The sequence below is a fragment of the Heptranchias perlo genome, chromosome 32 (assembly GCF_035084215.1).
Source record: "Heptranchias perlo isolate sHepPer1 chromosome 32, sHepPer1.hap1, whole genome shotgun sequence".
NCBI lineage: Eukaryota > Metazoa > Chordata > Chondrichthyes > Hexanchiformes > Hexanchidae > Heptranchias > Heptranchias perlo.
The window spans coordinates 26740570-26766817 of NC_090356.1; positions in this window are offsets into that span (position 1 = coordinate 26740570).

Consider the following 26248-nt stretch of genomic DNA (forward strand, 5'->3'; position numbering starts at 1 on the left):
CCCTTCTATGGTTTGACTGAAACTTAAAATCACCCATGCGTCTAGTCGTTACCGATGCTGATCGTAGGCCTGGACCTGGAAATGACCGGTTTCCGTCCTTCCCTTGACTGCAGCCTCTGCAGTGCAAACCCCTTAGTGGTTTGCCTGGAACTTACAACCGTCCACGTGGCTGGTCATTACCGATGTTGATTGTAGGCCTGGATCTGGAGGTGACTGGTCTCCGTCCGTCTTCACCTGACTGCAGCCTCCATATGCTGCTGTTGTACCTCCTTATCGTGTTCCAGTCATGCAAACCCCCACCTGGGCCTCATCCGTGGTTTCAGCTATTAATCTGTTGGATTGCTTGACATTCACACCTCTTCATCTGGGCATCTCGGTGATTCAAAATTCATTAGTTGTGCAGAGCTGTGAGGTCGAGAGACAACTCCTTATCTCCTCCCCGCTACCTGCACAGTATCAGGACAATGTGGTATTCCTCACTGTGATGGGCCCTTGGCCCACAGCATTGTTTAGGTGTGAAAGGCCTTCCGTTCTTGTCCGAGACTGAGCATGGCTCAGAGGCTCAGTTTGATTATACATTGTCTCGATGTTAATGTGTCTTCGCCAGGGCCTCATTGTTTGATGTAAATGCGTCTCAGAAACTGATCATGAGCTGGAGTCTCTTTGACTGGCACCTGGGGTTAACTGTTTCATATCTCGCAGCTTGTTTCATGTCTTGCAGTTTTACAGTGTTTTCCATATTTGTAGTCTTACAGCAGATGTTTCTCAAGACCATCAAGTACCCCTGCGCATATGCCAATCGAGGTGCCAGAAACCAGGGAGGACTGGGCAGACACACCAATGCCAATGTAAAAAGAAAGACATGCATTTTTATAGCACCTTTCACGACTTCAGGACATCCCAAGCGCTTTACAGCCAATTAAGTATTTTGAAGTGTAGTCACTGTTGTAATGTGGGAAACGTGACAGCCAATTTGCACACAGCAAGGTCCCACAAAGATTATGTGCTCAATTCTCTGGGTCATTTCCTGCCATTCATGATCCCAATGATATGCTCTGTATTAATTCTGATGTAGGGTCATTGCAATGCACAACACAAGGAGGAAGTCTATGGCTGCCCAGAACCCCAGCGCGCTGTCAGCAAGGTCCTGCAACTATCCACCTTTCCAGATGATCGCAGATCTAAGAAATGGGGTACCTCTGGCACTCATTGGAAGGAATCCCAAATTTGTTCCTGTTGCACCAGAATTCCTTACTGATTGAGGGCTCAACAGCCAATTCCTTAATGTCACTTTCATCCTTGCGCTCTGTCATGGCTTCGCCCTCCTGTTATTATAGTGAGATTTTGTTGCAGGATGAGGTTATGGAGCATGCAGAGCTGATAATTATTTGAGATCACGGGACAGAGACTTGTACCATAAGGCACTGCCCTGCCATTCATAATCCCAATGGTATGTGCTGTATTAATTCTGGATGTAGCATTAGGTTTGTGTACCTGCACTTTGCTTCCATCCATAACTGCTGCAAGGGTGTCATAAGCCATCACTGCAGAAGGGAGGTTTGGTCTCCCAGGACTCCTCCATAGACTTTTCTTTCTCCTCACTGTGGGAAGTGCTAGGGAATCAGGCATTCACCTGCAACATTCTGCTGGCCATTGGTAGAATAAAGTGCCTTAGGGTCTATATAGGGCACAGCATTGTGCACTGGGAGTTGATAGAAACAGGGGTGCAATCAATGGGCCCTGAACTCTGGTGAAGCCAGCAGACCTGTAGAATTCTGATGCCCTACAAGGTTGCTGCTGGTCATTGGCCCTGCTGAATAATGTATCTCTGATCTCCTTGATACATAGAAGGCATTTGATAAAGTGCTGCATAATAAGCTTGTCATCAAAATTGAAGCCCATGGAATAAAGGAGGCAGTGACAGCATGTATACAAAATTGGCTAAGTAATAGGAAACAAAGAGTCGTGGTGAACGGTTGTTTTTCGGGCTGGAGGGAGGTGTACAGTAGTGTTCCCCAGGGGTCGGCACTAGGGCCACTGCTTTTCTTGATATATATTAATGACTTGGACTCGGGTGTACAGGGCACAATTTCCAAATTTGCAGATGACACAAAAGGGTAGTGAACAGAGAGGAGGATAGTGATAGACTTCAAGAAGATATAGACAGGCTGGTGGAATGGGCGGACACGTGGCAGATGAAATTCAACGCAGCAAAGTGTGAAGTGATACATTTCAGTAGGAAGAACAAGGAGAGGCAATATAAACTAAAGGGTACAATTCTAAAAGGGGTACAGGAACAGAGAGATCTGGGGGTATATGTGCACAAATCGTTGAAGGTGACAGGGCAGGTTGAGAAAGTGATAAGAAAGCATACGGGATCCTGGGCTTTATAAATAGAAGCATAGGGTACAAAAGCAAAGAGGTTATGATGAACCTTTATAAAACGCCCGTGCGGAGTCCAGTTCTGGGCACCGCACTTTAGGAAGGATGTGAAGGCCTCAGAGAGGGTGCAGGAGAGATTTATTAGAATGATTCCAGGGATGAGGGGCTTTAGTTACGTGCATAGACTGGATATTTGATAGAGGTATTCAAAATCATGAAGGGTCGAGACAGAGTAGGTAGAGAGAAACAGTTCCCATTGGCGGAGGGGTCAAGAACCAGAGGACATAGATTTAAGGTGATTGGTGAAGGAACCAAAGACAACATGAGAAAAAACATTTTTACACAGTGAGTGGTTGTGATCTGGAATGCACTGTTTCAGGGGGGGTGGAGGCAGATTCAATCGTGGCTTACTAAAGGGAATTGGTAAATACTTGAAGGGAAAAAATTTGCAAGACTATGGGGAAAGGGTGGGGGAGTGGGACTAGCTGGATTGCTCTTGCAGAGAGCCGGCACAGACTCGACGGGCTGAATGGCCTCCTTCCATTCTGTAACCATTCGATGATTCTTTGATTCTATATGCATGGATGTCTTGCTGACTGACACTGTGAGCCTGGAAGGAGCCTGATGCATCAAGATTGAGGCCCAACATGACTTTGACAACCATACAAACGTTTGGTGTTGTCTGGACATCTTCCTGAAGAAGCTGCCACAGGCCTCTTACTGCCTCTTTGCTAATCTTCAGCCAACTAAGGCACATTTATTCCATCATTCCCAGGTAGCTGGGATGATGGATCTGCTGTGTCGTATTTGATGGCACCTGATATCACTTTCCTGCTCTTGCTGATCCTGCCCAGTCAAATGCAATGGGAGCTCTCAACCCTGCACCCATTATAGACGGGCATTTAGCTCAATGATGCATTGTCTCTCAATCAATAGTGACAAGCAGTCTGCGGCTTTTGCAGCAATGCTGGATTCATACGAGTGCTAGCAGCGTACCTTGCAATATATACCACTCTGGATTTAATGAACCATTATGTTGACGATGATTACTTGAATACAACACGTCTTCAGCATTGCAATACCCAAAAGCCACTTCCTTGAACAACTAGTTTGGAAGTGGGTGAACTCTAAGCAGGAGACCCACTGCATTGAAATCAATGGAAATGAAAACCGGGAGAGATGTATAACGGACGGCTGATCCAATATCGCCCGATTTACATATCGCCCAAAGTCAAAGTTACCCCCACTGATACAACAACACCAGCAGGCCCGGCACCCAGTATCGACACACTGTTCTCACATCGATGGCTGTCAGCAAGTTATTCACCCACAGGGAGTATCACAGCTGAGTCCAATCCTGCACATGCAGTTTGCACCAGAAGTTATGATCTGTTGATGTTCCTCCCTAGCCCAGCAACACTCAGGCAATTAGTTAACTCAGTACAGGCATCTAAACATAATCACTAAGGTATCAAACTTCAATGTTAGGTCTATATATCTTCAGCAAAATGGACCTTCCCTTAGCTGCCTGCTCTCCTGTATTGGTAAGGACTCCTGCTCTGTACTCCTAGTCAACACACTGGCATGATTCATTATGGCACTCAGAGAACAGAAGGGACCCTTTGCAAATATACGAAAGGAGGAATTATCGTCAGCGCAAACCTACTGCTCTCGTGACTATTTCTTCTCCCCACTGTTTCTGCTTAAATTAAGTTCAGTGCACATGCAAAACTTCTTCTCAAGTCATTAGCTTTTCTAAATGGAGTAACCAATTCAGTTAATTCCTGATGAATTCATAACTATGTTCTGCTTGGATCGAGATACATACTGACTCTTAAGAACTAAGAGGGAATGGCTTGTGGCATCGGGCTCTATATGTCGTAGCTATGTAAGGCTGGCAGTGAATTTGAATGGTTTGCAATGTAATTGGAGCCAAGCCATTGATTGCAAAATCTTTTGTCATGAAGCAGTTTATGGGTAATACCATCACGTAGACTAGCCAATGTGACCAATCTGTAATGTTTGTATATCAGAGCATTTAATCAGTCATGCAGTCACTGAATCGTAATGAAAAGCTCTTTGTTATATTGCTTGCAATCTTTTACATAAGGTTGTTGGTGTCAGAAATCAGCTGGCCTGTGGTGCCTGACAATATTCGTTGAACTAAGGAACTACACAATGAAGAATTGGACACCGTTTATCCCTGTCAGATAAGAAAGCAAGGCATGCATTTAGATATTGACTCCATGTTTTCAGATGATGTCACCAATAGAAAGAAACCAAAAATATGCACACTGGATGAAAGAAAAAAGAAAGAACCTGGATTTATATAGTGCCTTTCATAACCTGAGGATGTCCCAAAGCACTTTACAGCCAATAAAGTACTTTAGAAGTGTAGTCACTGTGGTAATATAGGAAACATGGCAGCCAATTTGCACTCAGAGAGCTCCCACAAACAGCAATGAGATAAATGACAGGATAATCTGTTTTAGTAATGCTGGTTGAGGAATCAATATTGACCAGAACACTAGGGAGAACTCTCCTGATCTTCTTCAAACTAACGCCATAGGATCTTTTACGTCCACCTGAGAAGGTAGATGAGGCCTCGGTTTAATGTCTCATCCAAAAGACAGCATTGAAGTGTCGGCCTAGATTTTGTGCTCAAGTCTCCTGGAGGGGGGGCTTGAACCCCTGACCTTCTAACTCAGAGGTGAGAGTGATACCACTGAGCCAAGGCTGACACTTACACCTTGTTACTGCCTCAGGAGGTCCCAAACCTTTTGCAATCAATGAATTACTTTTGAAGTCCAGTCACTATTTAATGTACAAAAAGCAAATTTGCGCGCATCAAGGCCCCTCAAACAGCAACGAATGAATGTCCAATTAATCTGCTTTTGGTTGTGTTGGTTGTTGTGGGAAAATCACCACTCGGAGTCAGACTTAAAGATTCAACATGCAGTTTATTGGACAAAGCTTTGGGAGAATGGCTGGACACTCCGCAGTGTACGCAGTCACCTTTCTCAACTTCAAAATGGTTGTCGCGCTTTTTTAGACCTTTCAAGTACAGACTTTCAGCAGCTATTACATTATTAGTCTTGATTAATTACACATTAGCCAATTAGGCCCCCACAGCAACAATTGACCTCCAATCACATTAAAACAACTGTTATCAACTTAAGACAGTATGGTCTTTGTCTATTCAGTCTGGTTCTGTAGTTTTTATCAGCTCGTTGTGAAATGTCTTTGTAACTCCAGACTGTAAGTCAACTTTCTAAACACACAAGCTCAGCATTTTTTTAATGTCTTCTCACACAGTCCATCTTGAGCAGAATCCATTTTGTTTAGTGGAGTCCATTTTGTTTAGTAGTACACTAATTTGTCATATGTTATGTTTAAGCTTTTAATTATGGTTAGTCTGGTCTGCGCAAAGCGCATTTCAGTGTGGTCTCGGGGCAGTGACCGCAGCCATGCACACATGTTATATATTATTAAAATTGACCCAAATACTCGGAAATGCCAAAGGCTACAATTGACTGAGATATAAGTTTCCACACAGACAATGCTACAGTGAAAAAAATTGATAAGAAAGGAATGTAAAACAAATCGTATGAAGAGAAAGCATAGGTTGGACAATTGGAAGTCCATTACTTGAGCTATGTACTGACACAGGGTACTAAACGCCTATCAGTTTTACCCCGCCACAGTATGATAAGAAAGTTCGACAAGTTCTGGGACGATTCAATTTTATTTGAAACTATTCACGAATAGTAGCTCCAATACAAGATCTGACCAAAGAGAGGAGACCTTCCCTGACAAATTATATAACTCGCATTGAGAATGCTAAGAAAACTCAACAATCATATCAACACCTCCTAACTCAAGTGTTAAAACAAAGCACGACATGGAATGGAGGTGGACATCATAAAAGAGAAAGACAAATATGGAGACGTAAAGATCTGTGATAAGTGATATAGCAACTGCCTTTAATACGGGTGCCTCAGTTGTTAACACCATTGATTTGGACATCTTGAAAACACGGAGATTAGGACTTGGAGTTGGGAATTCCAGTCTGCAGTCCTACGTACATCTGTATGTGGGAGAGACAGTGTTTATTTCAGACAGGTTGCGAGCTCCGGAGAGAGAGAGAGAGAGGGATGAGGCAATCTCTCTCTCCTGTTTTGTTTTCTGATTTTGCTTCGGGTAAAGGGATAATTCCTTTGGATAAATAAATAATAAATGATGATTTGACAAATTAACCCCTTGGGCTCTCAAGAAGAGCCACAATGGATTTTCTGTGTTTCTTTTAAAACAGGTGACCCTGGTTTTTGGGACCACGTGAGTGTTGATGGTGTAGGATTACCAAGAGTAGTTCTTTGACATAAAATGGCTTTACAAAGTTACGGTGCAACCTTTGCTGGAGAAATTTGGTGCAGGAAACGATCCAGTGGTGTTAAAAATTTAAGACTTTAGCTGCAGACATCAGCAGATACCAAATGTCACAGCATGGTGATCTTCTTTTGAAAACATTTTGATTTGTTTTGTTTTAACCCATTTATTGTCTTCCGAGACAGAGTGCTCGAGGTGGGGAGATATGGGAGTTACATCCAAAAGTAATTACGAGCACTTCATCTCTACTATAAAACCACAAAGCCTGGACATAATTTGTTTCTGAAATTGGAATTGATAAGAAAAATTTATATGAGTTGCTATTCAAGCACTCGAGAAAGAATAATTTACTTGTAATTTAAGGGGATAATCAAATTATATTTTAAATAAAAGAAGTCCAGTCTAAATGGTTCCTATTGAATGCTGTGTATCAAGGAAGAATTATTTTCGGGAGGGAAGAAAATTTTACATTGACAAGTCCTGTCAGTCCAACAATATTGCTCTCAAGTTGGGATAATTGTGAAATGATAGAAGGGACTCGGGCACAATGTAGTGGGATATTTTGGGAAATGAAAAGTGGTTCAAGAAGAAATTACGTAAAATAAACAAATTTTGGGATATTGGAGCTGACTGTAAATATTGTATCAGACAGTAACATTGGTTTGGCAACATTAGATCAAAAGGTCAGTGATTTAGGGTCTCGCATTAAAGATATATTTTTTAAAATAAATGAAAATACAGATAAGGAATTGTCTGAGGATCAAATACTGATCATACATTTGCAAAGGATAGTTACAGTGCTAGAAACACATGCCCAAACCATTAATAAATTAATAAAAGAGGAATATAACGTATCTTAGCAGGCGGCTGCTAATGACATCTACAGTACATATGGTAACTGGATTGTGGAACAGACACGAGAGAACCGAGCCCAGATACAGGCAGGGGAAGTACCCTTATGAATAACGAATCAACAAACTGAGGGTGAACCTGACCTGTGGGCATGATGGAGGTGGTACCTCCAACCGGCTGTTACCAAACAAGAACATCACCCCTTCCCCGGTCTCTCTCACCGGACTACTTAACTCCCGGTCTCTCTCACCGGATTACTTAACTCCCGGTCTCTCTCACCAGATTACTTAACTCCCGGTCTCTCTCACCGGATTACTTAACTCCCGGTCTCTCTCACCAGATTACTTAACTCCCGGTCTCTCTCACCGGATTACTTAACTCCCGGTCTCTCTCACCGGATTACTTAACTCCCGGTCTCTCTCACCGGATTACTTAACTCCGACTACTTAACTCCCGGTCTCTCTCACCGGACTACTTAACTCCCGGTCTCTCTCACCGGATTACTTAACTCCGACTACTTAACTCCCGGTCTCTCTCACCGGATTACTTAACTCCCGATCTCTCTCACCGGATTACTTAACTCCGACTACTTAACTCCCGGTCTCTCTCACCGGATTACTTAACTCCGACTACTTAACTCCCGGTCTCTCTCACCGGATTACTTAACTCCGACTACTTAACTCCCGGTCTCTCTCACCAGATTACTTAACTCCACTTTACTCCACTTAACTTACTCCGGCCACGACTACCGACTCGGCAACGTGTTTTACTTATACTCACGGCCACGATTACCGTTTTGGTAACATGTTTCCTCCACCGGAGTCCGGCTCTAGGGCAGGGTGATCAGCTCCTTAACGCATTCTTAAAACTTCAGACATTAAAACTTCAGACAGTACACATCGTGAATTAACTTATGCTCTAATTATCTCTGCATTTGTTCGCCACTACAGACTTTGATGCCGGATGGTCCTGACTACTTGTGCTTCACGATCCTAAGTGCCCTTGTGCCTCTACGCCCACTTCATGGTCCTGACCTTCGCGTGGGGGATCTCCCCTCTTAACAACCGGTCTAAGGCTGCACGTTTGAGACAGGCACTTCCTTGTCCTTAGTCGATCAGCACAAGCAATCAGTTCCTGTTTATACCCAACAGTCCCATAAATTCCCCTAATTTTCCCCTGTTTTTAACTGCATTGTTGGCTCAGTCTGACTCCCACAGTTCAATAATCCCTACTCCAGTTCGCCAATCGAGGCCAACCGATCAGCTCACCAGCAGTGAGATCCTGCCGACTACGCCAATTTGTTGTGGGAAAATCACCACTCGGAGTCAGACTTAAAGGATTTGTTTTAAATTCCTTTATTATCAATTTTTTTCACTGTAGCATTGTCTGTGTGGAAACTTATATCTCAGTCAATTGTAGCCTTTGGCATTTCCGAGTATTTGGGTCAATTTTAATAATATATAACCTATACCAATTGTTACCTCATGTTCACCTGTGTTCTGGGCAAGCCTCAGACAGTTCTCAACCGACTGGGTCATTTCTATCTGTTTGAACCTGTTCCAGCTTTCCGACTTTTCCTATCACGGTGATACCAGATAGCTTTTTTATCTGTCCCGTTAATTTTTCTTTAACCTCTTTTTTTTTAACCACAGCCAATCACAAGATAAAAATTCAAAATGCCAATTTTTTAGAAGATCCCATGTCTGGAATTTAACATGCTCACATTTTATAAGAACCAGAATTTAATAGGTCACTTAACCTCAATAACTCCAATTTTAATTCAGCAATATCACAATTGAACACAAGACAAAACAGATACATTACACAAAAGAAGAAAACACGTAAGACGCAGTAAGAAGGGGGCGTGGCCCACAACACCGACAGAAATTACTCACAATAAGGACAAGCTTTTTAAAGAGACAGTACACTAAAAACAAAGAACCTTTCTTTTCCGGGTCTCTGTCTTTTAAACATTTTAATTGATTCCTTTTTTTTCTAATTCCCTTACCCTAGATTCTAATTCCCTAATTTTATCCTTATCTTCGTTCCACTTTCTAGTGGGAGCGGCTACTTGTCCCATTAGTCCAGCTAATTGGTGTACTAATAATACCTGGTGTCAGAAGCCAAATTCCCTTTAATTTTTTTTTCAGCATACGGTAACATATTGTGATGGGATATGTGCATTCCGTACTTCATTACCCCAATATTCTGTACTTGTTACACCTCTCGTCCCTGGGTTTCGGGTGCCATCACCAGTATTACTAGTACCAACCCTAGGAGCCCTCCTCCGTCAGGTTTACACTCCACTTGAGTGGGGTACACCCGCACCTCAACATGCAGTTTATTGGACAAAGCTTTGGGAGAACGGCTGGACACTCCGCAGTGTACGCAGTCACCTTTCTCAACTTCATTGGTTGAGGGAAGAATGTTGGCCAGGATATCGGGAAAAATTCCTGCTCTTCTTTGAATGGTGCCAGAAGATGTTAATATCTGCTTGAACTGCCAGAACAGGCGTACAGGACCAAGTATCTAATCCAAAAGACCTCTGATAATGTGGCACTCCCTCTGAGCAATGCTAATCTGTCAAATAGATTATGTGCTCAAATGGACCCACAACCTTCTGTCCCAGACCAAGCTTGACTCACAGGCAGTGATATGGCTAAATTATTGACGAGTCCAGGGAATCAGTCCCAAGGCATGAAGCTGCCGGCAATATCCAAATGGCTCTTAATTTAAATTTCAATAGTTGCTTGATCTCATTTGTTGGTTGTCATAGGCAACCCTTAGAGAAGAGGTTGAGTATTCAGGCATTTTTAAGCAACGGGAGATTCAAACAATTGTCATTCGTTCAGTTGAATTGTCAAATGGCGTCATAATCTGAGTTTGTGCTAAGAAAGGCAAAGAATGGTCTGATAAAGGTATCAGGTCCAGTCCTACAGAACGGCAATTCATCTCCACTGAGGCATAGCAATCAATCAAAAGACAAGACTCGGATGTTGAAAAGGATTATTAGGATCCGCTCAAAATTCATGATTGCAAAATCCAATGAATAAACAGGAGAAAAATATATATAATAATGACACCCGATGTGAAAAAAATTATAAACCAGTGCAAAGGACTCTCCAAAACCAAGTTTCAGTATTACAGTGATTTGGATGCACATCTCATGCATAATTCATCAGTCATTCATTTATTGTATTGAAAAGACTACAAGTTATAACTTCTAAAATCTGCTCCAAAGTGCTAATATACAGGGTGCTGCTGGCACTTGTCCCCTCCAGTACCCACCCAAATGGTCCCCGTGGGTGAGTCCAGACCAATGGAACATCTGAGTGGCCACATCAGGCTAAACCGCCATTAGTTAATAATGACTATTACATAAAATCAAATAGAAATTACAGCACAGAAACAGAACCATTCGGCCCAACTGGTCCATGCTGGTGTAAATGCTCCAAACGAGCTTCCTCCCACCCTATTTCATCTAATCCTATCAACATATTTCTTTCTCCCTCATGAGCTTATCAAGCTCCCCCTTAAATCATCTATACTATTCGCCTCAACTACTCCTTGTGGTAGCAAGTTCCACATTCTAACCACTCTCTGGGCAAAGAGTGTCTCTCCTGAATTCCTTATTGGATTTATTAGCGACTATTTTATATTCATGATCCCTAGGGGTAAATTTTAACCCCATGAACGGGTGGGTTGGGGGCGGGTGAGAAGATAAAAATCGTAAAACCCGACCCCAACCCGCCCACTTCCAGTTTTAATGGAGGCAGGTCGAGGGGCGGGAGACCAACCCTCAATCAGGAGGCGGGTCAGTCAGTGAAATCTTTAAAGGAGGCTGCGGGCCTCCATTTTGGCAGGTTTTTTATTTTTAACTCCTGGAGGCCGGGATTCCCGGGCCTTCTGCTTCACGCCACGTGAGAAGAGGCGAGAAGGCCCAGATTAACAGGCAAGTGCCTTTATTGCGGAGGAGCAGGAGTGTTTCCTGTAGGCCCAACAAACCTACCTGCCGTGATCCCACACACGCGATGGGCCGACACCACCCCCCATGATCTCCTACCCCCCTCGATCTCCTACCTCCCACAACCTCCAATCTCCCTGCGATCTCCAACCTCCCACGATCTCTGACCCCCCCACGATCTCTGACGTCCCCTCCCCATGATCTCCACCCCCCCACCACGATCTCTGACCCCTCCCCACAATTTCCAACCCCCCACCATGACTGCCGACCCTGATGACTCCCCCCGATGACCGACTCCCCCCAATGAACGGCCCTCCCCGATGACCCCCGGCATCCCAATGACCCCCAATCCCTCCTGATGACCTCTGATCCAGACCCCCCCCCCCCCCCCACACATGTCTGACAATGCCCCCAATCTAAGAATTATCTGCTGACATCCGCTCCCTGGCTGCTCTCCCATCCAACTGACAGCCAGCCTGTCAATCGGGCTGGCCTGTCGGACAGGAAACCTACAGAAAAAAAAGAAAGACATCCTTACGTTAAAATCGTAAGAACGTCTGGGAAACCCATACTTACAAGTTTCCCGTCAGAAATTCCGCCCCCACCCCGTCCTTTTCCCGGCTCCCTGTTAAAATTTACCCCCCTAATTTTGGATTCCCACACAGCTGTCGTTTTTATAATCTCAAGGACATTCTCAATCCCGACAAAGGGGAACATAAGAACATGAGAAACATAAGAAATAGGAGCAGGAGCAGGCCAATCGGCCCCTCGAGCCTGCTCCGCCATTCAACAAGATCATGGCTGATCTGATCCTAACCTCAAATCTAAAGAACACAAGAAGTAGGAGCAGGGACCCGGCCACTCAGCCCCTGGGCCCTCTCCGCCACCCACAGGTCATTGACCGATCCGAACTCAGCTTCATGTCCAATTTCCTGCCCGCTCCCCGTAACCCCTAATTCCCTTTACTTCTAGGAAACTGTCTATTTCTGTTTTAATGTAGAAGGAAACAGATACCCTCTCTCCCATGAGCTGAAGTGGGAATGAAAATACTGTGAAGAGCCTCCACAGCCTCTCAATCAAACCTGTCTTTGCAAATTTTAATGGTGAAATGAGAAGAATTATTCTCATGCTCTTGTAATTATACTTTACATTATTTGAAAGCTAAATTTGATTGCCAGAGAAGAATGCTGCAGATACATATTTCCTGCAAAATCTGCTCCATATTTTCACTTGTCTCACCAATTTTCTCTCCTGAAGGCATTGACTTCAAGTCCTCTGTTGCCTCACCCACATGGCCATTAGTCATACGTGACAGCTAATGTTGACCAGTTCTTCTATTTATTTCCTCTTGGGATATGAGTAGCTCTGACAAGGGCACAATTATCGCCCGTCCCGAGCTGTCCTGAGGGCATAAAGAGTCAACCAGATTATGAGTTACATGTAGGCCAGGCTGAGTAGGGTTGGCAGGTTCACTTCTCTGAAGGACATTAAAAGAAAGAAAGACTTGCATTCATATAGCGCCTTTCACGACCTCAGGATGTCCCTAAGTGCTTTACAGACAATGAAGTACTTTTGAAGTGTAGTCATTTGTAATGTAGGAAATGCGGCAGCCAAATTGCACACAGCAAGCTCCCGCAAACAGCAATATAATAAATGACCAGATTATCTGTTTTAGTGATGTTGGTTCAGGGATAAATATTGGCCAGAACACCAGGGAGAGTTCCCCTGCGCTTCTTTGAAATAGTGTTATGGGATCTTTTACGTCCATCAGTTTAACATCTCATCTGAAAGGCGGCACCTCCGACAGTGCAGCATTCCCTCAGTACTGCATTGATGTGTCAGCTTCGATAATGTGCTCAAGTCTTCCGCCTTGGGGCATTTTACTATGTTAAAGGCGCTGTATAAATACACATTGTTGCGTTGCTGAGACCCATAACCTTTTGGCTGAGTGCTGCCAACTGAGCCACGGCTTAACATGTTAATGGAGCAGTTGGGTTTTTACAACAATCCGGCAGCTTTTAATGGTCATTTTCTGGTGCCAACCCACAAATTACCAAATTTATTTCATTTAATTTCACAAATTACCGCAATGGGATTTGATAGGTGAATGAAGGGTCAAAGTCCTTTGCTAAAATAGCAGACAGAAATTAAGTACAAATGTACGAACCTATAAGCCACTAGTATCACACTGCATTATTTCACCGCATTGATAGGTCTAAAATGGCCTTAATTGGCCAATGTAATTAAAAATAACTGATAACGACCTCTCTCAGCAAGGCTGCCCACAGTGGTGGGGCACAGATCTGAACCAAGCTCTTCATTCGTGCAACTGTCTAAAATCCTGAGGGCCAAAGGGTGTGGTGCAAAAATGGAAACGCAACTTGTTGAATATTTATAACAAAAACAGAAACATCTGGAAGCACATCACAGGTCAACAATTTGGCAGGTGCTTTCTTCGGAACTGAAAACTGAAAGATAATCAAGCACTGTAATAGAATTAGGGGAAAAAAAGGTGGGATTTAGTCATTCATATCAGAGAATCATGGAATCATACAGCACAAAAGGAGGCCATTCGGCCCATCCTGTCGGTGCCAGTTCTCTGAAAGAGCTACCAATTAGTCCCACTCCCCTGATCTTTCCCCGTAGCCCTGCAAATTTTTCCTTTTCAAGTATATATCCAATTTCCTTTTGAAAGTTAGCTTTGAATCTGCTTCCACCACCCTTTCAGGCCGTGCATTCCAGATCATAACAAGAGGCTGCATAAAAAAAATTCTCCTCATCTCTCCCCTGGCTTTTTTGCCAATTATCTTAAATCCTATTACAATGCTTGCTGATTGACCCACTGAGAGTTTCCAGCATTTTCTGGTCTTGTTTTTTTTGTATCAGATTCTCAGCTTTTTGCTTTATTTTTCCCGTTGAATAATTATCAGTCGTTTTTTTTTAAAAAGTAAAATCCAGGTTAGATGTGGCTGGATTTGACTCACTGGTCACGAAACAGCTTCATCCTTCTTGACTGAAGAACAGCAGGCGCATTTAACATGGTTTGAGGCTCTGCACATCTTACCTAGAGGAACAAGGCTGGCAACATCTGGTTGCCAGTGGGCATCTGCCAGTGCCAGCTGGCTCTCGAAGCCATTACACAGCATGCACGCTGCTAGTTGTTCACAATTAAAATGGCAAGGAGGTATATTTTTTTAAGTCGGGTAGTTTGGGAACAAAGTCCTCGATTCAGAATTGTTTACCAAGGAGGTGCTACTGTTACAGCTCTTAAATATTGGAATTCCATAGAAAGAAAAGAATTTGCATTTATGCAGCATCTTTTACGGGCTCAGAACGTCCCAAAGCGCTTTACAGTCAATGAAGTACTTTTGAAGTGTAGTCACTGTTGTAATATAGGGAAACGCGGCAGCCAATTTACGCACAGCAAGATCCCACAAACAGCAATGTGATAATGACCAGATCATCTGATTTTTAGTGATGTTGGTTGAAGAATAAATATTGGCTCAGGACACTGGGGTGACCTCCCCTGCTATTCTTCGAAATAGTGTCACCTGAGAGGGCAGACGAGGCCTCAGTTTAACGTCTCATCCGAAAGACGGCACCTCCGACAGTGCAGCACTCCCTCAGTACCGGTCTGAAGTTACGAAGAAAGGTTCTGAATTAATTAAACCATGGAAAGCATTGATGGTTTCAACACTGCATTTAAGCGCAGACAGAGGCAAAGTTAAATGTATCAGCTGGGACAATAAATCAACTTGTTCGCAGTATGATTTGCAACATTTTTCCAATTGTTTCCAGGCTTTGATGAGTTTATCGTAGCCATAGAGACCAGGAAGATCCCAGATTGTGACTCCAGACTTGTGGGAGTAGCCAGGTTTCTTTGAACCAATTCCTCCTCCTATGCTCCATTTCGTTTTCTTCAGTTCTGTCGAAGGACTCATTTATCTTTCAATTTCCAGTTCTAAACCCAGTGCATAAAACTTGGCTTTTCTCTTTACAAACGCTCACAGACCCGCTGTGTAAATTTGCTGTCTTTATTTCGGAACATTTGGTTTATGCTCTACACTTCCCGGCTAACAGTTATTGTTCAGTAGACTAAATGCTGGAATTTATTAAGTAATGTCAAATAATATTCTTCCGCTGAATTGTCCGTGGAAACCAAGTGCAGATAAAGAATCTAATTTCTTTACACATTAGTGATAAAGTGAAAATAAATCATACATTTTAGTAATGAGGCTGTCAGGTAAATTGAAAGGCAGAAGCCAGCATTCCTGCAATTGATTCTTCAAGTGAGTTTGTAATAAATACAGCTGTTAGTTACATACCAGCGGTGTCTCCACTGCAACGATCCTGCCCACTCTTTGGCCTTTTTTGATAAAAAATGCCCCTGCCCTTTGAACCTGGACATCTGATTTGAGGTACTATTCTCACTCGCTTCACATAAATTGGCTTTTGGTTTCTTTAGATTAAAAAACTATCAACTGTTAAAAGTGTTCTATATTTTACTGTGATTGTTCTCCTTAAAGCAGAGAAAGTTAAAGGGACGATTTAATAGAAGAGTTTAAAATTATGAAGGGTTTTGATGGTAGATAGGAAGGAACGGTTTCCACTGGCAGTAGGGTCAGTCATCAGAGGACACAGATTTAAGATAATTGGCAAAAGAACCAGAGGGGAGATGAGGAGAAATGTTTTTACGCAGCGAGTTGTTATTTATTTTTTTTATTCGTTCACGGGATGTGGGCGTCGCTGGCAAGGCCGGCATTTATTGCCCATCCCTAATTGCCCTTGAGAAGGTGGTGGTGAGCCGCCTTCTTGAACCGCTGCAGTCCGTGTGGTGACGGTTCTCCCACAGTGCTGTTAGGAAGGGAGTTCCAGGATTTTGACCCAGCGACAATGAAGGAACGGTGATATATTTCCAAGTCGGGATGGTGTGTGACTTGGAGGGGAATGTGCAGGTGGTGTTGTTCCCATGCGCCTGCTGCTCTTGTCCTTCTAGGTGGTAGAGGTCGCGGGTTTGGGAGGTGCTGTTGAAGAATCCTTGGCGAGTTGCTGCAGTGCATCCTGTGGATGGTACACACTGCAGCCACAGTGCGCCGGTGGTGAAGGGAGTGAATGTTTAGGGTGGTGGATGGGGTGCCAATCAAGCGGGCTGCTTTATCTTGGATGGTGTCGAGCTTCTTGAGTGTTGTTGGAGCTGCACTCATCCAGGCAAGTGGAGAGTATTCCATCACACTCCTGACTTGTGCCTTGTAGATGGTGGAAAGGCTTTGGGGAGTCAGGAGGTGAGTCACTCGCCGCAGAATACCCAGCCTCTGACCTGCTCTCGTAGCCACAGTATTTATATGGCTGGTCCAGTTAAGTTTCTGGTCAATGGTGACCCCCAGGATGTTGATGGTGGGGGATTCGGCGATGGTAATGCCGTTGAATGTCAAGGGGAGGTGATTAGACTCTCTCTTGTTGGAGATGGTCATTGCCTGGCACTTATCTGGCACGAATGTTACTTGCCACTTATCAGCCCAAGCCTGGATGTTGTCCAGGTCTTGCTGCATGCGGGCATGGACTGCTTCATTATCTGAGGGGTTGCAAATGGAACTGAACACTGTGCAGTCATCAGCGAACATCCCCATTTCTGACCTTATGATGGAGGGAAGGTCATTGATGAAGCAGCTGAAGATGGTTGGGCCTAGGACACTGCCCTGAGGAACTCCTGCAGCAATGCCCTGGGTCTGAGATGCTTGGCCTCCAACAACCACTACCATCTTCCTTTGCGCTAGGTATGACTCCAGCCACTGGAGAGTTTTCCCCCTGATTCCCATTGACTTCAATTTTACTAGGGCTCCTTGGTGCCACACTCGGTCAAATGTTGCCTTGATGTCAAGGGCAGTCACTCTCACCTCACCTCTGGAATTCAGCTCTTTTGTCCATGTTTGGACCAAGGCTGTAATGAGGTCTGGAGCCGAGTGGTCTGATACTAATTGGCACTAACTGGCAATCTTACTCCGAAAGGCCGCAGGTCAAGTTAGAGTGGGAGACGGAGACGGGCCATCTTGATACAGTGGAGGTTGGGCACAGTATTGTTGGGCACAATACGGAGAGCTTTACTCTTCCTCTAACTGTGTATACCGAGTTGGAAGTGCTATTCATTCTTACTAACATTGATTAGCACAACAGTTACAAAAACGTTTAAAGAAAAATAATAAAACAAGTAACATGACAGTACTTGGGAGTTTGTCATTTCCTGAGGCTTACCACAAGCAGCGTCACAGACGGCACATCTGTAAAAGTCAGGGTCATTTTCTTGTTGCCAGGCTATTCGACTATGTGAGCATCACAGTGGAATCTAATCCTGTCCTCAGCCACCCAATTTCCAGCATATTTTAACAGGAATGGCAATCCAGAGCAGGAACCTGGTGCTCCCTAACACTATAGTTCCCATTAGCAATCCTCTCCACCTTTCCCTGGCCCTGTACTTGCTTAAAACTGTTTAATCTTCAACTTCTTCCGGTTCTGACAAAGGGTCCTCGACCTGAAACGTTAACTCTGTTTCTTTCTCCACAGACGCTGCCTGACCTGCTGAGTATTTCCAGCATTTTCTGTTTTTGTTTCAGATTTCCAGCATCCGCAGTATTTCGCTTTTGGCAAAATGATTCCTTTGCAAATCAAAACCTGCGTCTTTATTCACCACCACGTATGGGTTAGTGTCCTGAGACCTGGAGTTTCTTCATGATTTCCACCCAGATATCAGTGTAATCTGGGTGGATTGCAACGAAAAACGCTAAAGATCGCCAAATTTTAAGCGTAAGTGAGTTGTCATTTTTTGCTCGAGTTTCTGTGATCCTTTCCACTAGTTCAAAGGTCCGTTCACCTGAAGCAGTCCCGCCCACCAGTCCCCGATTGCGCCCATTTGTGGGGGTTTATCACATCGCGCCCTAGTCACCCGTGGTCACATGAATCACCTGTACCAGGCGGTCATTTGAAGCCTGAGCCAGGCCTGTTTTTCCGGGTGCTGCGGCAATTACTTTAAATTATTTTAAACTGATCTGCCCTTGGTCGATAAGACCTGTGATCAGCAGTCAATTGAAGCCACGCAGGTGCGTCCTGCTCTGCTTCAGTAATTAGTTCATTGAAGGCAGCATAGGAACATAGGAACAGGAGTAGGCCATTTAGCCCCTCGAGCCTGTTTCATCATTCAGTGAGATCATGGCTGATCTGTGACCTAACTCAATATCCCTTAATACCTTTGGTTAACATAAACCTATCAATCTCAGATTTAAAATTAACTATTGAACTAGCATCAACTGCCATTTGTGGAAGAGAGTTCCAAACTCCTACCACCCTTTGTGTGTAGAAGTGTTTCCTAACTTCACTCCTGAAAGACCTCGCTCTAATTTTTAGGCCATGTCCCCTAGTCCTAGACTCCCCAACCAGCAGAAATAGTTTCTCTCTATCGACCCTATCAGTTCCCTTTATTATCTTGAAAACTTCAATCAAATCACCCCTTAATCTTCTAAATTCCAGGGAATACAACCCTAGTTTGTGTAATCTCGCCTCGTAATTTAACCCTTAGAGTCCAGGTATCATTCTAGTAAATATACGCTGCACTCCCTCCAAGGCCAATATGTCCTTCCTAAGGTGCAGTGCCCAGAACTGAACACAGTACTCCAGGTGTGGTCTAACCAAGGCTTTGTATAGCTGTAGCATAACTTCTACCCCCTTGTATTCTAGTCCTCTAGATATAAAGGCCAGCGTTCCATTAGCCTTTTTAATTATTTTCTGTACCTGTCCATGACATTTTAATGATCTATGTACATGGGTCCCTAAGTCTCTTTGGAACTCCACTGTTTCGAGCTTTCCAACAATTAGAGAGTACTCTGATCTATCCTTTTTAGGTCCAAAGTGGATGACCTCACACTTGCCTACATTGAAATCCATTCGCCACAGTTTTGCCCATTCACTTAATCTATTAATATCTCTCTGTAATTTTATGCTTCCATCTACACTGCTCACAATGCTGCCTATCTTTGTGTCATCAGCAAACTTGGATATGTGGCTCTCTATCCCGTCATCTAAGTTGTTAATAAATACAGTGAATAGTTGAGGCCCCAACACAGATCCCTGTGGACACCACTAGTCACACCCTGCCAATTTAAGCACCTGCCCATTATCCCTACTCTCTGTCTCCTGCCACTCAGCCAATTTCCTAATCAGGTCAATAATTTGCCCTCAATTCCATGAGCTTCAGCTTTAGCTAACAATCTCTTATGAGAAACTTTATTAAATGCCTTCTGGAAGTCCATTTAAACAACATCCATAGACATTCCCCTGTCCACTACTTTAGTCACCTCTTCAAAACAGTCGATCAGGTTTATCCATGCTGACTCTCTCTGATCAGCTGAAAATTTTTAAGCTGTTCGTGTACTCTATCCTTAATTATAGACTCTAGTAATTTCCTGACATCAGATGTTAGGCTAACTGGTCTATAATTCCCTGGTTTCCCTCTCTCACCTTTCTTAAATAGCGGAGTGACATGTGCAATTTTCTAATCTAAAGGAATAGTTCCTGAATCAAGAGAACTTTGAAAGGTTATAGTTAGGGCTTCTGCAATGTTCTCACCTACTTCCTTTTAAAACCCTGGGATTGAAACCATCTGGTTCTGGGGATTTAGTGCCATTATTTTCTTCATTGCTGTTAATTTGCTTACGTTAATTATGGTGAGTCCGTGTCCCTGATTCAAAATTACTTTTCATGGTGTGTCCGGCATGCTATCCTCTTCCTCTACTGCAAATACTGACCTAAAATAATTATTTAACATGTCCGCCACTTCCTTATTTCATTTACAATCTCACCATTATCAGTTTTTAAAGGGCCCACATTGCTCTTGACCACCCTCTTTTTCCTAATTTAATCGTAAAAAATGTTGTGTAGATTTTGATATCCCTTGAAAGTTTCTTTTCATACTCCCTTTTTGAAGTTTTACTATCTGTTTTGTTACCCTTTGCTTATCTTTGTATCTCTCTCAGTCGCCAGGATCTGTGCTATTTTTTTGGCATTTTTCTTTTAGTTTTATGTTGTCCCTTACTTCTTATGTCGTCCATGGCTTTTTTTTGGTAAGTAGAGCTCTGGCCCCTTAACAATGACCAGGCAGTCAATTGATGCCAATTAAAAAGTAAGACCAAGAATATTAAATCAGTCAGTCGAAGAATGGCTCATTTCCTGGCAATCCCACTCCTCTTTGTGATGCTGGGGAATGAATGCTCTTTTTCCAGTCACAAATTGATGACAATCGATTAAACTGCTTGATTGCACTGATTCATGGGAGATTTTACGTTCGGGCTTATGCTAATGAGTTCACCTCGACAAAACCAGCAGTGTCCAGCATATTCTGGCCGCATTCTAGCGGAAACTCCACACCCACCCCCCCTCTGTTTACTAACCACTAATTACTGTAAGCCCCACCCTGGAGAATATGTCGGATGTCTCCCCACGTTCTCCAGTCACCTCAGAAGACGGAAAGTAACACACTGAATGGACATGCACTAAAACTATTTGTTTTGATGTGCTTACTGAAGGAATATACTGAAGCAAGAAAGTCACAATGAGACAGTGACCGCACCGTGACCAACCCCATGAAACATGGTCCATTTAAAATCAGCTTTCCTCAGTAAATACTTGAAAAAAAAATCCACAGCCCTTGGTGTTAATTACAATTTCACATGGAGTCATTATTAATGGTCAGGTGAATAAGGAACCAAAGGCCTTGAGAAAGTCTCTAGATCTTTTCCTTCAAGTTTCTGACGGCTACTTCTCAATAGGCAGTCGATCAAAACGCTAACCGTATCTAATACTGAGGTGGACAAGAGGGGAATGGCACCAGCTAATGTTTCTGGGTAGCCTGATAGTCTGTTTGTTATGGGCACTTGGCAGCAAATGGAAAACATGCTTCCATCTGCCTCATCACAGGGGGAGGGATGCAAGTAATTTATTTCAAGAGGAAAAGAGAGTTCCCCAGCTGTGAGTCAGATTAAGTGTTTCTGAATATCAGAGCCTATTTTTTTTTAAATAAACCATTTGGATTCCATCTTGAGTTGACACAACTCCAAGATGATAGCTAAAAAAAAAATGCGAGTCTCATGGGATGAAAACCTTATTTTTTTTCTCCTCTCCAATAAGATACTTGTTGTAGCACCTTTACTGGTGCCCTAAATGAGATCGGTTAACTCACGACAGATCATCAGCTGAATATGGAAGCTCCATTTCGTCTCTCATCTTTTGGATGAGATGTTAAAACGAGGCCCCGTCTACCCTCTCAGGGGGGATGTAAAAGATCCCATGGCACTATTTCGAAGATGAGAAGGGGAAGTTCTCCTCGGTGGCCTGGCTAATATTTATCACTCAACCAACATCACTAAAACAGGTTATCTGGTCATTTGCTGTTTGTGGGATCTTGCTGTGCGCAAATTAGCTGCCGTGTTTCCTACATTACAACAATGACTACACTTCAATAGTACTTTGTTGGCTTTAAAGCGCTTTGGGACATCCTGAGGTCATGAAAGGCGCTGTATAAATACAAGTCTTTCATTCTTTCCCTGTTCTGAATGGCTTAGTACCGAACCAGGCCAGCCATTTATATGCTAAGCCAGCAGGTGAGCTGTTTTGGATTCTTGCTGTTTGCAAAGGATGATGGCAGTCGGTGCTGTTGGCTTTAAAATAGGTACCAGTGATGCTGGGCAGAGATATGGTTCAAGTGATGAGAATTGTGATCAGGATCAAGTGAGGGTATAGTTTCTATGGTTGCATTCCATTCCGCAGGAGGAGTCTTTAATATCAAAGGCTGACGGGCTGGGGCTCTTTCCTCTAGAAAAGAGAAGTCTGAGGGGTGGCCTTTTAAAGGTCTTTAAAATTATGAAGGAGTTCGATAGGGTAGAGGTAGAAAAGATGTTTCCACTTGTGGGGGAGACCAGAACTAGGGGCCATAAATATAAGATAGTCACTAATAAATCCAATAAGGAATTCAGGAGAAACTTCTTCACCCAGAGAGTGGTGAGAATGTGGAACTCGCTATCACATGGAGTAGTTGAGGTGAATAGCACAGATGCATTTAAGGAGCCTATAAGTACATGAGGGAGAAAGGAATAGAAGGATATGCTGATAAAGTGAGATGAAGTAAAGTGGGAGGAGGCTCGTGTGGAGCATAAACACCGGCGTAAACTAAATGGGCCGAATGGGCTGTTTTTGTGCTGTAATTTCTATGTAACACAACACAATGACTCTGCCTAAAGCAGCAGAACAGGACATAGTCAATCTTACAGATACACCATTTACAGGCAGGGACCACTGTCAACAATTCCTTCCTACAGTATTGGACAATGACATTGACAAAACTTCTGTTTGGAAGAAGAAGAGAGGGAGAAATAAAAAAAGAGAAAAAGGGAAAAGAGGAGAGAGAAAATGAAAATGAAAGAAAAGGAGAGGAATGAAAGAGAAAGGGAGATATGGGGAGTGATTTTAAATCCCAAGAACGGGTGGGTTGGGGGCGAGCAGGAGTTGAAAATAGTTGGATTTTTGGATCACAACCACAAAATTTTCGGACTTTGCATTCCCGGGGGAAGCCTGAACTTTTCCGTGCCGACGTTAAACCCGGAAATAAAGCCGGGTTGCAGTCGCGACCCAAAAAACAACTATTTTCAACTCCCACCCGCCCCCAACCCACCCGTTGTTAGGGTTTAAAATCACCCCCCATAGAGAGGGAGAAAGATAAAACAAAACTAGAGTACGAGAGAGAACAAGGAAATAAAGGAACCAATGGGAAGGGAGAGCATCAGGTACATTTGCACTGAGAGAGGATTGTCAGTCAAAGCTGGCTGGTGCTGCTCACCAGCTTTTGAGTTGCCCCCTGGCATTACTCCTGTGTAGAGGAGGGCAGATGTGTCCCTGTGGCTTGTCAGCCTGGAATATTTGATAACAGCTCGGCTTCTGTGCTCCCGGAATGGCTTAGCGTATATGTGTTTGGGTCTGTGCTTTATTAAATTTAATAAACTGAAAATCAGTGGATTCATTCAATTATTCCAATGTTCTCCTGGCCGGCATCCCACCTTCCACCCTCCGTAAACTTGAGCTCATCCAGACTCTGCTGCCCGTATCCTAACTCGCACCAAGTCCCGTTCACCCATCACCCCCTGCGCTCACTGACCGACATTGACTCCCAGTCCAGCAAAGCCTCGATTTTAAAATTCTCATCCTTGTTTTCAAATCCCTCCATGGCCTCGCCCCTCGCTATCTCTGTGACCTCCTCCGCCAAACAACCCTCCGAGATCTCTGCGCTCCTCCAATCTTGCGCGTACCCGATTTTCATCGCCTCACCATTGGCGGCCGTGCCTTCAGCTGCCTAGACCCTAAACTTTGGAATTCCCTCGTTAAACCTCTCTACCTCTCTCTCCTCCTTTAAGACACTCCTTAAAACCTACTTCTTTGACCAAGATTTTGGTCACCTGCCCTAATATCTTATGTAAGGAGTCTTACAACACCAGGTTATAAGCTGTTGGACTATAACCTGGTGTTGTAAGACTCCTTACATTTGTCTACCCCAGTCCATCACCGGCATCTCCACATCATGGCTAATATCTTATGTAGCTTGGTGTCAATATTTTGTTTGCTAACGTTCCTGTGAAGTGCCTTGGGATGTTTTACTACGGTAAAGGTGCTATATAAATGCAAGTTGTTGTTGATTGATCTGAGCTGTGCCCACAAATCTTTTTTTTTCTAAAGTTCTCACTTTCCTCAGGTTAAGTGCCTTATTAGCCTCCTGTATGTATATTTTTTAACTCTTCTTGAGGAATTTAGTTCATTACAGTGGAAATATATTTCCCCATCAAGAATTCAGTAGACATCTTGTAAAGGATTAGCTTGTATTTCATCCTATTTAGACTGTAAATTAAAACAAAGCAAAACATTTTATTGTCAAACACTGGGGTGCTCTTATTCAATGGAGAAGTTGAATTTAAGCAGATTTAGCTCTTAACATCCTTCCCTTCGTTTTTCCTATTGAAATGAAGTATCGTAGAGAATAATTTTGCCACTAGGTGGCAGTTGTAGACAGAATGACAAATGTAATGGGTAAAATTGGCTAAGTGCACTAAAGACATCTAGTGGCAGTTAAAGGATACTATGCCAACTTATTATAAGCTGCTTTTATACTGGACTTAGTGGGGTTCCCATGCTGCCGACTGCCAATGCATGAGTCTCGGGAATTCAGTGGCAGCTCCAAAGTAAGCTTGCTGGATACAGTAAAGCCAGCCTCCAGGAAGATTTGTTTTTTGACCATGCAGAATCATAGAATCTTACAGCACAGAAGGAGGCCACTCTGCCCATCGTGCCTGTGCCGGCTCTTTGAAAGAGCTATCCAATTAGTCCCACCCCCCTACAATTTTTCCCTTTTCAAGTATTTATCCAATTCCCTTTTGAAAGTTATTATCGAATCTGCTTCCACCGCCCTTTCACGTGGTGCATTCCAGATCATAACAACTCGCTGCGTAAAAGAAATTCTCCTCATCTCCCCCCCCCCGATCTTTAGCCAATTATCTTAAATCTGTGTCCTTAGTTACCGACCCTCCTGCCAGTGGAAACAGCTTCCCACTAGCTACTCTATCAAAACCCCTCATGATTTTGAACACCTCAATTAAATCTCCCCTTAACCTTCTCTGTTTTAAGGAGAACAATCCCAGCTTCTCCAATCTCTCCACATCACTGATGTCCCTCATCCCTAGCCATCATTCTGGTAAATCTCCTCTGCACCCGCTCATGCCCAGCGACTTGCTTTAGTGTCTCTGGCGAGCTGACTTTGGTGATGCCACCGGCTGCAAGACCGGTGTATCAGGGGCCGGTGATGCTGGCACCCCATGAAACCTGGTGTAAAAGCAGATTTAAACATTCAACATAAGGCCTCATGTGTGATTGGGAGGACCTGACTGACTGTGCTCGATCAACAGTGTGAATTTAATCTCAAATCAGCAAAAACACGATTAAAAATTATTGGTGAAGGCATGATATCATACAGATGATCTATATTTGAAGGACATGTTCCAGTGGGGTGAATGGAAATGGTTCTGTTCATTAATTGCAAATTAATCTGCACGTATAATAATCTGGAGCACCTGATATTACATGTAGAGGGGGTGAATTTCCTCAAGGTGCAGGAAATTTTCTTCTGGCAGGAAAATTAGGTAGAAGCTATTTCTGCTGATTTTCTTTGGCCGTTAAAGCATTTCCCCCGAGTTCACTCGTGACCTTCCTGTGATTCTCCCGGCTGCCTAATTAACATATATGATAATGAGGGCCAATGGCGCTGCAGGTCAGAGTTTCTTGCCATCCAAACAGCCACAGATCCAGGGCACTCGATGTTAAAGCTGCCTCTTAACGGATAGCAGGGGATAGACTGAACTGGGGCCGCCTGCGATATTTAATTGCCTTCTGTTGAAATAATCTACATGTTACTTTTATTGCATCATTCAAACGCCCATTATAGGATAGATTTGGGGTCTTAAATCCTGAAATCTATTTGTTTCTCCTTTAACTGCTACTGATTTCAATTCGCATTACTTACTTTTTATTCCACCGCCTAACACAAATCCAGTTGTCTACCCTGATATTTAACAGTGCTGGGATAAA